Here is a 14343-nt window from a genome sequence, read left to right on the forward strand (position 1 = left end):
TAATATGATTTCATAATTTCCAATGTCTGGCAAACTCCTCAAGGCAGTATTTGCAAAAGCAGTTTTGCAATGACCACATTCATTATCAGTTAAATCTTTATGAGTCCTTTCCTCAGAAAATGCCCCCAAAGAATGTAATTCAGCAGATTTAAAGATTTGTTTTAATTCTGAATTTTCCCATAACCACATCATCTAAAACTGTAAAACTTATCAACTTAAGGTAGTGTGTGTGTGTGCATGTTAATGCTGATACAACTCAAAAGTATGATCTAATTGGATCAAAATTTCACAGACTGATCACTACAGCATTGTTTTTTTTGTTTTGTTTTGTTTTTTAAAGATTTATTTATTTATTTGAAAGTCAGTTACACAGAGAGAGGGGAGTCAGAGAGAGAGAGAGCTTGTCCATCCGATGGTTCACTCCCTGGCTGCAACGGCTGGAGCTGCGCTGATCCGAAGCCAGGAGCCAGCAGCTTCTTCCGGGTCTCCCACGTGGGTGCAGGGGCCCAAGGACTTGGGCCATCTTCCACTGCTTTCCCAGGCCACAGCAGAGAGCTGGATCAGAAATGGACCAGCCAGGTCTCAAACCAGCACCTAGATGGGATGCCAGCGCTCCAGGCCAGGGCGTTAACCTGCTGCGCCACAGTGCCAGCCCCTACACGTTGTTTGTCATCATAGATGACACATGGTTGTAAGCAACTTTCCCATCTAACTGTGAGAAGCTGGATCAATAACCCAGGGCATCTCAGAGTACTCTGGTTCCTTCCTTCCTGCCTTCCTGCCTGCCTGCCTTCCTGCCTTCCTTCCTTCCTTCCTTCCTCCCTTCCTTCCTATTTGACAGATAGAGCTAGACAGTGAGAGAAAGAGAGACAGAGAGAAAGGTCTTCCTTCCGTTTTTTTGTTCACTCCCCAAATGGCCACTACGGCTGGCGCTATGCCCATCTGAAGCCAGGAGCCAGGTGCTTCTTCCCAGTCTCCCACATGGGTGCAGGGGCCCAAGCACCTGGGCCATCCTCCACTGCCCTCCCAGGCCACAGCAAAAAGCTGGACTGGAAGAGGAGCAACCAGGGACTAGAACCTGGTGCCCATATGGGATTCTGGTGCCGCAGGCAGAGGATTAACCCAGTGAGCCAAGGTTACTTTCAACTATGGGTTCTAAGCAAGTTACCGATCCACCTATGAGGAGCTGGACAAATAACTTGGGGCACTTCACAGTTCAGGTACTATCAGTTAGGGGTTGTAGGCAACTTTTCCATCCAACTGTGAGGAGCTGAATCAGTAACTCATGGTATCTCACAGTAACCCTGTTACTATTAACTATGGGATGCAAGCAAGTTACCTATCCACCTGGGAGGAGTTGAATCAATAACCCAGTGCATCTCAAGGTACTCTAGTTACTATTAACCAGGGGTTGTAAGCAACTTCCTATCCAGCTGTGAGGAGATGGGCTGATAATTAATGACATCTCATAGTACTCTAATTATTATTAGCTTGGGGCTGAAGGGAGACAGAAATAGAGAGTGACTTCAAATGGCAATGAGATTGCTTTTGGGAGAAATGTCCAGAATTCAGTACTGGTCAGGGTAGTCCAACATCAAGAAGATGCTAAAAACCACTGAGCATACATTTTACAATGTGAATTTTAGGGCATGCTAATTATTTAAATTAAAAAGATAATAGTACAAAAAGATTGGTAGAACTCTTCATGCCTTAACAGTTAGTAAAGAAGGTAGAAAATACAAAACTGCATATTAAATGGAGGGAGAAATTATTCTCCAAGAAGTCAATATGACTCATATTGATGAAGAAATATCTGTGTCTAAATGGATCTACTCCAAATTAACTGGCTAGTTTTTCTGGATCATAGTTAGTTGGTTTTTGCTTTTGTATCTCTAGGGGACAATTAAAGGAACTTCATGGAAAATGTGTATTGTAAAAAAAAAACTATGCATAGATTTTGAAACTTTAACAGCAAAATATACCTATATTTTAGTTCTATTTTCTATGAATCTTGAATTTTCCTCCTGTGTGTGTGTGTGTGCTCACGCGTGTGTGTGTGTGCTTATGGGTACACACATATTTATTAATTAAGTAAGAAAAGAAAGGAAAAAATGGTTGCAGGTGAGGAGAGGACATACGATGGACAGCAGAGTTTCACTATAGACCTTCAGCTAAGGCAAAGTGACCCTGCTTCAACAATGCTTCCAGTGAGCGCCACAACACTGTGCTGCGTTCCTCGACAGCCAGCCATGGACGGCGGGCGACGTCACAGACACATCTTCTTCACCTTGACTGCCCTGCCCCATCTCTCTCACTTTGATTCAGAAAATACAGAACTGTTCTCCTCCTGGTATAAGTTACAAACACTTCCAGCTTCATTTATCAACCTCTTTTTTGACAAACATAACCGAGTTTCCCCTATTCACAGAGTCCTTCTTACATTTGTACTGGGAGATTTCTCCTTGTCCTTGCTATTGTCATTAATTGGTTCCGTTGTATGCGCATCACGTACAAAGTCATAGCCATCAAGAAGGAAAGGGATATTTCCAGAGGACCTACTGCACGTCATGTATGTTTCTGGCAATATTGCTGGAGATACATGACCCCAACAGCCTCAGGGTGAGTGTTGGGATCCAGTGTGGGAGACACAGAGGCTGGTGAGCCAGCCTGAGCTGCTGACATGGGATGTCAGTGTGTCTGACTCCTAACAGTCAACTTCTAACCCTCTCATAGCCCTCCTCCACACTTGCTCCCACAAAACCTTTAGAGCCGACTGCTTAGCCAAACTGAACCATAGATTTCTGGAAACGCTTCTGTGAAACAAAACTGATCAGCTGCCTAACAACTCACTCACTGAATTGCCAGTGCCCGGCTCTGACCTCTTTGTGAATGAAGCCTCGGGACACACACAGAAAACACAATGTTAGGAGAGGAGGGAAGGGAGGGAGGGAGGAAGCAAGCCTTTCTCCCCTGCTGGTTCTCCACCCATCCAGGGCTTTCCCCTAACCCCAGCAGCCCTCCCCCTGGCCCTGCAGTTGGTCCCATTATCGTTTCCAGCCCAGCTAATTATAGTCACTGATTACCTAACAGCAGCCCTACTGTCACCTGCTTTGGCCTCACAGATTATGCCATCTGGGCCACGTGGCCTGGATCCGAGAACCACAGAGGTCAGAGAGGCGCAAATGAGGCACTGAATGGGAAGAAATGTGTTTACAGCCTGACAGCTGACGGGGCCATTACGGGGGGCTTTGGCTGTGTGCTCCCAGCTGGAACCCCTCGCCACCCACTGCCATCAGCTAATGCGATGTGGCTGCCTGTCTCTCTGTTCCAAATGCGGCCAGGCTATGGGACTGCACTCTCTACTGAAAAGGGAAAGGAGGAGGACTCAGGAGACACCTGGGGGCTCCCGGGGGTTTCGGGTCCGAGTGAGGCAGCTGCAGAATGTGCCTGCAGAGAAAAGTGCTCCATGGGCTGGCAGTCCGAGAAAGCACAGGATTCAGATACGTTTTCTGTTGCCTGTGCTTTTCGTACATTATTTTAAAAAATGTGTGACGCACACCCTGTGAAATTAAACTCTAGATGGTGAATCCCATTTTTATCAAGAGCGTTCATGTCCTTAACAGCAGTGCATCTGTCTTGAAGTCTAAGTCCCTGTGTATGACCTGAAAATCCTATTAAATTGCCCATTCCAAATCTGTCAAAGAAGTGGGGGCAAGGGAGGTAGAAGGTGGATGCTGTATTTCCTGGAGGAGGCTGGTGCCACTGCGTCATGGACCATGTTTTGAGTCCCCAGGAATTAGTCAGTTATCGAATGGAATTAAATTACTGAATCAACAGTACATACATCAGTATTTCTCAAACTACGTACTGCAGGACACTGACCTCCAAGAAAGCTGCCGCTGCTCCACTGGATTCTTTGTCAAGTACGTTTGGGAGGCAGGCATGTGGGGGTCCCACTGCGAATCCACAGAGCGCACCGTTCGCGTCCTGGAGCCGAGAGGGCCTGCAGTGATTGTTCCACTTTAGATGCCATCAGTCTGCATTCTATTAAACACTTGGTGCTCTGTGCCCTAAATTTTTGTTGCAACTCTTGCTGAAGACTTTATACTGTCCTGATTGCTTAACTTGCCCATTAATTTCTGGATTGGAAAATGCCTTCTCAGCCGCTTGGGGTATTCACATGGCACACACACACACGCACACGCACACACACACACACACACTTACATTTCACACATGCATGTGGAAGAAAGCCTCTGAGACAGTGCGGCAATGCCCACGGGAGGTGCTGTCACAACATGCAGGCCTTTGGGCAGTTAGTTTCTTCTGACAGCCTCTGGGTAAAGATGAGTGAGCGCAGCTTCTTCTGCTTCTCCTACTCCCAGCGTGAGGAAGAAACAGAAGTGGATGAGACAGAAGCCAGGCAGAGGCTCCCAGGAGGTGGGCTCCTGAGAACTGGGTGTGTACCAGCCATAGATCCGGAAGCCTGATGGCAAAGGTTGGTGGTCCATGGAGAACGGAGCTTCCAGAATGATTTACTTAAAACTTTACTTAAAAAAAAAAAAAAAAAAAGAAACAGCAAGTTTCCTAAGCTTCTTTCTAAAAGTGTTTTCACATGGCCTAGTGAAAGGCACATCATCAAATATTAAGTAAAAAATAAAACAGATGACAGCATGAAAGGCACAGCATAATCAAAGCTTGTGTGTGTGTGTGTGTGTGTGTGTGTCTGTGTGTAGCAAATGTGTGTGTCCACGCCAATAACCACACACCTGGGATTTAAGGGAATGTCGTGTAACCATTACCAGTGTTAGCTTTGGAGTCAGGCAACATGAGGTTCAAAAGGCAGCTCATCCAAGTTTCTTGACCTTTGCTCTTTGCCTTCTCTGAGATGAGACTGAGAAATTCCTACTCACAGGCTTATGTGGGAGTTAAACGAGATAATTTCTGGCAGCCACATAACACATGGCCTGGCTCAGAGGGAGCAGTCACTATATGAGAGCTAAGATTTCAATTAATACAGAAAAAGGCTAGAAGGAAACACACACACACACACATTAACTGTAGGTCATCTGAGTGGTAAGCTGAAACAGTTTTTGTTTTATTCTTTGGATATTTCCTTGTTATACAAATTATTCAAAGAACAAAAATACCATTGTTAAAATAAATAGAACAAATTTTATGAAATAAAATGTTAATTCTATTTGTCTCTGGTTGGTAAAATATGGATCATTTTTATTTTCTCTTTTATGCTTTTTCAATATTTCTCAAACTGTCCGCAATTCATTCATTTAAACAATTTTTGAATATGAAATCCATGCCCATCCATTTTGGACACTATGGAGAAATACCAAGAATTCATGAAAAGAGTATAAAAGTCATTTACAGTCTCCTGATTTCTTTGTGTTTGTTTTTACTTTTTAAAATTTTTTTAGATTTATTTATTTATTTGAAAGCCAGAATTACAGAGAGAGGGAGAGACAGGCAAGACACAGAAAGAAAGAGATCTTCCAACCTCTATTTCACTCTCCAAATGACTGGAAACGGCAGGGGCTGAGCCAGGCCAATGCCAGACAGGGACCCAAGAATTCGGGCCATCTCTGCTGCTTTCCCAGGAGCATTAGCAAGGAGCTGGATTGGGGCTGGAACAGCTGAAACACGAACCCATGTGGTTGCAGGGGCATACGGCATGCTGGCACTGCAGGCAGCGGTGTAACCCACTGCAGCACAGCACTGTCCCGTTTTTGTCTTTTAAAAGTTTATAAAGTGCAGATTTATTTCTAAATGAATGGTACCCTGGAATTGTGCAGTACACAACATGGGCAGTCATATTCAATCATCCTGAGATAGTCCCTACCTGCTCACTTCTCATCCAACTTCCAGGCTGAAGTCACTGACGGATCTGATATGAATTCTTCATTACATATCATATGCATATACATGCATGTTCACACATGCTCATATCGTTATGGAAAATGTCCACATAAGAAATTTGAGAAGTCTCTTAACAGTAGTGAGTATAGAGATAATCAGTCCCTAGAGATAGGCCTGGGCAGGAGGGCACCGTCTCCTTGTCTTCCATGTGAGGGTGCCCTGGCACCTGGTCCACTCCAAGCACCAGGTCCTTACGCACAGAGGAAGATGAAGAAGCCTGAAGCTCTCTGTTCTGAAGCTTCCAGTCTATCAAAGAAATGCGCACATGACGAATATTTGTGGCAAATACAAGGGGCTTCAAAAGTTCATGGAAAAATGGATTTCAAAGATAAGTTTCTTTGGGTGCAAGAGAAATCCACAACCCATGGGTAGTTTTTCACGATATGCATTTTCCATGAACTTTTTGATGTCCTTTCACAAGAGAATGGAAGTTGGAAACGGTAGTCAGGAGGAAATTGGAACACTCCTGCTACAGGGGCTCAGGGGCACTTCCTGGAGAAGAACTCATTAGACATACCCAAAGGTGATCGATCAACTCTGGGGGCCGGCGCTGTGGTGCAGCAGGTTAATGCCCTGGCCTGAAGCTCTGGCATCCCATATGGGTGCCAATTCTAGTCCCGGCTGTTGCACTTCTGATCCAGCTCTCTGCTATGGCCTGGGAAAGCAATATAAGATGGCCCAAGTTCTTGGGCCCCTGCAACCACATGGGAGACCCAGAAGAAGCTCCTGGCTCCTGGCTTCAGATCGGTGCAGCTCTGGCCATTGTGGCCAATTGGGGAGTGAACCATTGAATGGAAGACCTCTCTCTCTCTCTGCCTCTCCTCTCTCTGACTTTCAAATAAATAAATAATTTTTAAAAAGGTGATCAACTCTGATTCTTACAAACCTACCCAACCTAAAGTCCCCCACACCCCTCATCATGTCCATTTACTTCTCTGGTGTCCACACTTTTACTCCTGGCCAAAACCTACTCATTCTTCAAAATGTAACCAGAGGCCAGCACCGCTGCTCAATAGGCTAATCCTCTGCCTGCGGCACCGGCACACCGGGTTCTAGTCCCGGTCGGGGCGCCGGATTCTGTCTCGGTTGCCCCTCTTCCAGGCCAGCTCTCTGCTGTGGCCAGGGAGTGCAGTGGAGGATGGCCCAAGTCTTTGGGCCCTGCACCTACATGGGAGACCCCGAGAAGCACCTGGCTCCTGGCTTCGGATCAGCGCGATGCGCCGGCCGCAGCATGCCGGCCGCGGCGGCCATTGGAGGGTGAACCAACGGAGAAGGAAGACCTTTCTCTCAGTCTCTCTCTCTCACTGTCCACTCTGCCTGTCAACAAAAAATGTAACCAGAAGTCACTCTTACAAGCCTTCCAACGCTACCCTTCCTTGGAAGCAGTACTCGTTCTTTCTGTACAAGACTTTATCCTATCTCAGATGACTCAGTTACGTGCTCCTCTGCCCAGAGGATGGAAGTTCCATATTCTGTCCTATTCATCTTTGTGTGATGGGGTAGGGGACAACAGAACACCAGACTGATACACAGTTAGCACCCAATAATTGTTGCCTGAAAAAAATCAGTGCTAGGGTAGAACTGCACTGGACACGTAAAACAGATGGCCACTGCTGACACCAGGGGTTCTGTGTGCCAACTGGAAAGTGCCTCCTCAGAGCTGACCACTCAGGTGCTCACCTGTGCAAATAATGCCTGATGCTTGTTGGAAGAAGTCTCCATCCATCTCGGCTATTCCATCAGGTGGAGCAGAGGCTGGAGTCTAGTCCCATTCATTTGTCTGAAGGTCTTGTGCTGTACATGTAGTCCCCACTGTCCATGGTGTCTGTGATGCAGGTTGATAACAGGACATATACCCCACATATAAGGAGCTTAAAGACTGCTCAGTTCAACCATCCAGTAAACACACGTGATGACAGAGTACCTAAAGAATGCAGAGTAGCACAAAGCCAAATATCACATAAGACGGAAGCCAGTCTGACTGTATGAAGGAGATTCCTGGAGGCGGAGAAGCGAATAGAGGGAGGCTGTCAAATGGATTCCAAAACACAGATGGACATAATGAACAAGTTCAAGTGTTCTACAGCACAGTAGGGTGACTGTAATTCATAATAACATATCATATATGGTATGAATAAATACAGGATAGGCATGTGAAGCCTCCAAACATAAAATAATGACAAGAACAGGAAAACATTAATTACCTTGATTTGATCAGTACAGACTGCATACACTTCTTGGAATATCACCCTGTACCCCTAAACATATATAATTATTGTGTTAAAAATTTTTAAAGATGTCTAAGGAAATAGTAATGCTAACCTGATTTCATCATCACACAGTGATATATCAAATTATCACATTGTACCCCATAAGTATGTACAATTAAAATAATTTTAGAAAATTTTAATGCAGAGTAAGTGAATAAAAGAATGAATGTTTCAAACAAACAAACAAAAAAAACAATGAATTTGACCAGTCTGAGTTTGACTGGATTGAGGTAAGTGCTCCTCCGTGTTTGCTTTGTGCTCTAGGGGCCAGTCTGATTAAATCCTCATGTGGAGGACTATAATTCAGTTCCTTCCTGGCTGAGGGTTATGGAGGCCTCTGGCTTGTTTGGAGCAGGTGGAATTTCCTGCCGCACAGGACCCCAAGGGCACTGGAGCCGCTGTCAGCCCTGGATGGGCTCTTCCAGTGCCTTCGTGTGACCTCTCGCACCTCCACGTCAGACAGGATGCTCACCAGCAAGCCCTTCCTCTCCCCTTGCTTTGAAACGCAGGTTTTAACACACGGACACGCACAGTTTAATACAGGCAGAAGTAGCGACTAATGGCAGCCTCCTTGGGTGTCTTGTCCATCAGGTGGCGATGAACAAGATCTGACCCCAGCGCGGCCCTCAGCATTTCGCACGTAGCAGGCACTCCCCAGGTCCTGGACAAGTATTTCTGAGCTAGATTTCCTATTTGATTGAGTGGACAAGATGAGCCAATCACCTGGCATGACACATGTGGCAATCACCCTGGCAGCTTCAGCCAGTTGCTCAAGGCTATCTCACCAGGGGTCAAGGGCCAGGCCTGGGACCTGGGGCTCGTGGCCTTACCCAAGGTCCCTTTAAGGTCCACACACCGGCCAATGGCCACCTGGAGGGAGGGCGTTGTCCCCAAAATAGCTCTGATGTCCTCAGGCATCAATAACAGTAGGATTAGCAGTGTCCTTAAGCAGCAAATCATAGACCAAGGTGGCTTTGAATGCTGTGGGAGCAGCCCTATGCTTTGTAATTGCATAGTCCCTGCTTTGGTGTTGTGTCAGGGCTGTTACAAAACTACCCCTACTGGGTGCTGCAGATTCACTCCCTCCCACTGTTCAAGTCACGCTTATATTTTCTTTTCCTTTTCCCCCAAACAATACTGAATTCAAACCACCTCCCTGCCAGAAGTTCATCAGTATCTCTCAGACCATCTCTAAGCAGCAGTCCCAGCTCCTCAGCCTGGCCCAGGAGAGCCCTGGGAACCGGCCTCACCCCCACATTCTTGTCCCTCTCCATGTGGGTGGAACCCCCCTTTCCAGGGGGCCTCTGCATTGACAAAAATGATCATGCCTGCTCAGGGCCCCCCTGCTGATACAACTGCCCCCTCCCCAGCCTACTCCGCTGACGCGCCCCTGGCCACAACAGCTTTTCCTTCCCTCAGATAGACAGAGACCTCCTATCTACTGGGTCACTCACCAAATGCGTGCAACAGCTGGGGCCAGGCCAAGCCAAATCCAAGAGCCTGGAACTTAATCCAAGTCTCCCACATGGGTGGCAGGGATCCAACTCTCTCAGTCATCACCTGTTGCCTGTCAGGGAAAACACTGGGAGGAAGTTGGCGTGAGGAGTGGAGCCAGGACCCGAGCTCTGGCGATCCAGTGTAGGATGTGGTTGTGAGTGCCGGATGGGATTCTTGCTTGCACGGCACCCTTGAACTTCCACTGGAGGAGTCATTTAGTGGCTCTTACACCATACTCCAGTGTTTGTCTTCATTCCGGAAGACTCACGTCTGCTCAGCTAGAGCCAAGGTCTTTTAAAATGGTTGTTTATTTGAAAGGCAGAGAGAAAGACTGATAGACTGGCATATGAACCACTAGGCCAAATGCCTGCTCCCCACCAAGTCCTTTCAGTGAAGAAACTACTGTCTTCTTCAATGTAATGTGATCATTTGTAATCCTTTAACTGCCTTTTACTCCCTGGCCTGAAGCAGGTATCCTTTCCTGTCCAAGCCTCAGTTTTCTCATCTATAAAATGGGTATGATAATAACTATGACATAGGGAGTTGTGTGAGATTCATAAATGATGGCGAGAGAGTAGTTCTAAAGTACCTGGCATGGCAAATGCTGAATCATATCAGTTACTATGTGCAGGTGGGCAGGTAGGCTGCATTCAGGAAATCATAGTGGTTTCCTGGTGGCTGGAACTTGGAGCATTTTGTGAGGACAAAATGGACAAAGATGAGGTTGGAACTCAGCCTGGTCCAGGTGATGCAAGGCTCACTACTCTGTGCCACAGCAGTCATCAGAAGGCACTAAGCAGGAGGAGCACTGAGCTGGCTCATGTCTCAGAGGCCCCCTGGCTGCTATGGAAGCTCGCCTTAGAGCTGGGGCCAAGGGAAGTCAGAGCAAGGAGCTAGGAGGCAGCTGCTGTCAGCCTGGTGAGGGCTGGCACGTGTCGGGCATGGTGATTCACTCCACACTGCATCTAGAAATAGCAGTGGGCCAAGGTGATTGAGACCCAGTTCCTGTCCTCAGGGAGATTTTGGTCCATTGAGGGAAGACAGAAAATAAAACGAAGAAAGTGGGCCGGAGCTGTGGGGTAGCGGGTAAATCCGCCGCCTGCAGTGCACACATCCCATATGGGGGCTGGTTCAAGACTCGACTGCTCCACTTCTCATCCAGCTCTCTGCTATGGCCTGGGAAAGCAGTAGAAGATGGCCCAAGTTCTTGGGCCCCTGCACCCACGTGGGAGACCCAGAAGAAGCTCCTGCCTCCTGGCTTCAGATTGGCACAGCTCCAGCCTTGCAGCCAATTGGGGAGTGAACCAGCAGATAGAAGATTCTCTCTCTCTCCCTCCTCTCTCTCTCTCTCTCTCTCTCTCTCTCTTTCTCTGCCTCTCCTTCTCTGTGTAACTCTGACTTTCAAATAAATAAATAAATCTTTTAAAAAAAAGTTCATGAAAAAATTTTAGTAGGAAATTTTAGTAGGAAAAAAATTTTAGTAGGACATTTAGTATGAAATGAGCTGAAATTTAATACTTTTCCATTACATTTCAGAAACTGCCAGCAAGAAGCTCGAGAGGAAAAATTACTTGTGAGAGAAGGAACTGGATGTGTTTGCCTTCCATAGATTCACCAGATGCCCTTTCATAGTTAGCTGTGTCACCAAAAATTATTAGGTTCCCACAATTAGAGATGAACTTCAGGTTTACGTTTGGACAAATCGTCTCTCGCTGAGTCCTCTGCTGCGTGATTGAGTGTAGGAGCGGTGATAAAATGAAACCTAGCCGGAAAGCCTCGGACAGGATGGTGCTGATACGCTGTGTGGGTGAGAAGCGTACAACGGGCTCCAGCCCTGAGAGGCTGCGCCAGCGGTGGCCACTGTGCTAATGAAAGCCCACTCTTTTATGGAACTTCACAAAGTACTTTCCCATGCACCGTCTTGTTTGATCTCATCCCCACCCTAAGAATGGACAAGGCAGGTGTGCTCATTGTCCTCATTTTACAGCTGTGGAAACTGAAGCTGTGACTCAAATGACTCACCAAGGTCACACACCAAGGGCAGGAAGGGGCCACAATTCAGGCCAGCACTTCCGACCCTCAAGCCTGTGGTCTGGCCACCGCACCACCCCCTGGCCTCTTAAAAGCCTTTGACTGGTGACAGCTCACAATGGGGGCTCTGGCTGTGCAGGCAGTCTCCATGTGGCTGGAACACTAAAGAGTATAGATGATGACACAGCAGTGATCTGACCTACTGTCTCTAGAAAGTGCCGTGGTGAGGCTACTGGTGAGACCCAGCAGGGCCGCTGACTGCAGCTGGGGCTGTAAGCAGGCAGCACCTCACTTGCCCCACTGGGCAGGGGGGCCCCAGAAAGGAAGCCCTGGTAGTGGACGCCGAGCAGCTGCTGGAGGCCTTGATGGAGAAATGTGCTCCTTGAAATAAGCACAAGATAACACTGAGGACATGTGTGTGGTTAGCGTAAACAGAGGCAAAACAAGAAGCAGAGCCCAGCTGAAAGCAGGTGACGTGAGGGCAGTGCGAGGCACCCAAACCTGTCCTATTGCCACACTGACAGAGACATCCAAGGGTCCATTACGCAGGCTAACTGGACAAAGACGTCCAAGGGTCCAAGGAGGCTGACTGGACAAAGACGTCCAAGGGTCCAAGGAGGCTAACTGGACAAAGACGTTCAAGGGTCCATTACAGAGGCTAACTGGACAAAGACGTCCAAGAGTCCATTATGGAGGCTAACTGGACAAAGACTTCCAAGGGTCCATTACGGAGGCTAACTGGACAAAGACATCCAAGGGTCCATTACGGAGGTTAACTGGACAAAGACGTCCAAGTGTCCAAGGAGGCTGACTGGACAAAGACGTCCAAGGGTCCATTACGGAGGCTAACTGGACAAAGACGTCCAAGGGTCCATTTCGGAGGTTAACTGGACAAAGACGTCCAAGGGTCCATTACGGAGGCTAACTGGACAAAGACGTCCAAGGGTCCATTACAGAGGTTAACTGGACAAAGACGTCCAAGTGTCCAAGGAGGCTGACTGGACAAAGAGGTCCAAGTGTCCAAGGAGGCTGACTGGACAAAGGCGTCCAAGGGTCCATTACGGAGGTTAACTGGACAAAGACGTCCAAGGGTCCATTACGGAGGCTAACTGGACAAAGACGTCCAAGGGTCCATTACTGGAAAAGGAATCCGACCCCACTAACAGCGGATCTTTTGGAGATTTCCTCGACCAGCCTTGGGATAAAATGTGAATTTCCTGGGAGGATTCAAAGTACCTCTTGTGATTTTTCCCTCACTTTCCCCCTCAGCCTCACCTCTCATCATATTCAAACTCCACATATTTGGCAGTCCCACCTTATTGGTGAGGGATACATTCCAAAATCCCCAGGGGACACCTGAAACCACAGATAGTACTCACATCTAGATGCACAAGTTTTTTTTCCTGTACATATATACATACTTTTGGTAAAGTTTAATTTATAAATTAGGCCTAGTAAGAGATGCACAATAATAATATAGAATAATTATAATAATGATAAAATTTTTAAATATCGATTTATTTATTTGAAAGGCAGAATTACAGAGAGAAAGGAAGAGATACAGAGAGAGAGAGACCTTCCATCTGCTGGTTCACTCTCCAAATGGCTGCAATGGCCAGGGCTGAGCCAGGCCGGAACCAGGACCCCAGAGCTTCTTCCGGGTCTCCCACGTGGGTGCAGGGGCCCAAGCACTTGGGCCGTCCTCTGCTGCTTTCCCAGGCACATTAGCAGGGAGATGGATCAGAAGTGGAGCAGTTGGGTCTCGAAATATCACCATATGGTATGCTGGCATCACAGACAGTGGCTTTATCCATTATGCCACTATGCCAGCCCCAAAGATATATTTTAATAAATGTGAAATTGCTGTGCAAAATGGCACACGTTTAAAACCTGTGCATTGTTTTTGGAATTTTCTATTAAATATTTTCAGTCCAGAGTTGCTGGGTGATTGAAATCACAGATGAGGAGAAACTACTGTATACCCACAGGCAGCCAGCCTATCACTCCAGCCACCAGAAACATGACTGCTTCACTTCCTTTGCCTCCAACCACTGTCTTTTTTCTAGGACTGGGCCCAGGCTATTCTTTGTCCTTGCTTCATTTCCTCCCCCAGTTGTTTACCTCCCACTCACCCGTCCAGTATCAGCCTACAGGTCACTTCCTGCAGGAGGTGCCTCCCTCCATCACCTCCGCCCTTACTGGCCTGGGTCAGCCTGCTCTGCTCTCCCGTCTGGGTCTGCACTTACTCAAACCTCACGATAATTGCTTGGTTCTTATTCCATCCTTGCCACCTGGCAATTACTTGGAAGAAGCAGGGACTGCTTGCTACTCACTATGGTAACCTCAAGCCGAGCGCTACAGAATGTGTTGAGTGATGGAACAGATTAATTCTGTAATTAATTTAGCTGGTGGCAAAATCTAGTAAGCAGAAACTATTTCTCCTTTATAGGTGGTAAGTTCGGTTGGGCTCAGCTCCATGAAGATCTGGCTGGACAACCCTTCTGTGTCATGTGACATGAAAGCCTGAATAGACTATTAGAGCCAGGATTCTGCTACAGAAATGAGCAAGAGTCCTATTTGCGGAATTCTGTCTTAAGGAGGCTTATTTCCGTCT

At 47.1% G+C, this 14343-nt stretch overlaps 1 long non-coding RNA gene across 1 annotated transcript in view; it reads right to left on the minus strand.

Annotated features, from left to right (window-relative positions):
- Positions 1–311: 311 nt before the first annotated feature.
- LOC103352270 (uncharacterized) overlaps positions 312–14343 on the minus strand; it is a 140749-nt gene continuing 126717 nt past the window's right edge. Inside the window, exons 4-5 of the long non-coding RNA XR_011386189.1 lie at positions 7612–7929; positions 312–4550 (exon numbers count right to left, since the gene is read on the minus strand). This is a non-coding gene — a long non-coding RNA (uncharacterized lncRNA). The remainder of the gene's footprint in view (positions 4551–7611; positions 7930–14343) is intronic.

The sequence above is a fragment of the Oryctolagus cuniculus genome, chromosome 2 (assembly GCF_964237555.1).
Source record: "Oryctolagus cuniculus chromosome 2, mOryCun1.1, whole genome shotgun sequence".
NCBI classification, from domain to species: Eukaryota; Metazoa; Chordata; class Mammalia; order Lagomorpha; family Leporidae; genus Oryctolagus; species Oryctolagus cuniculus.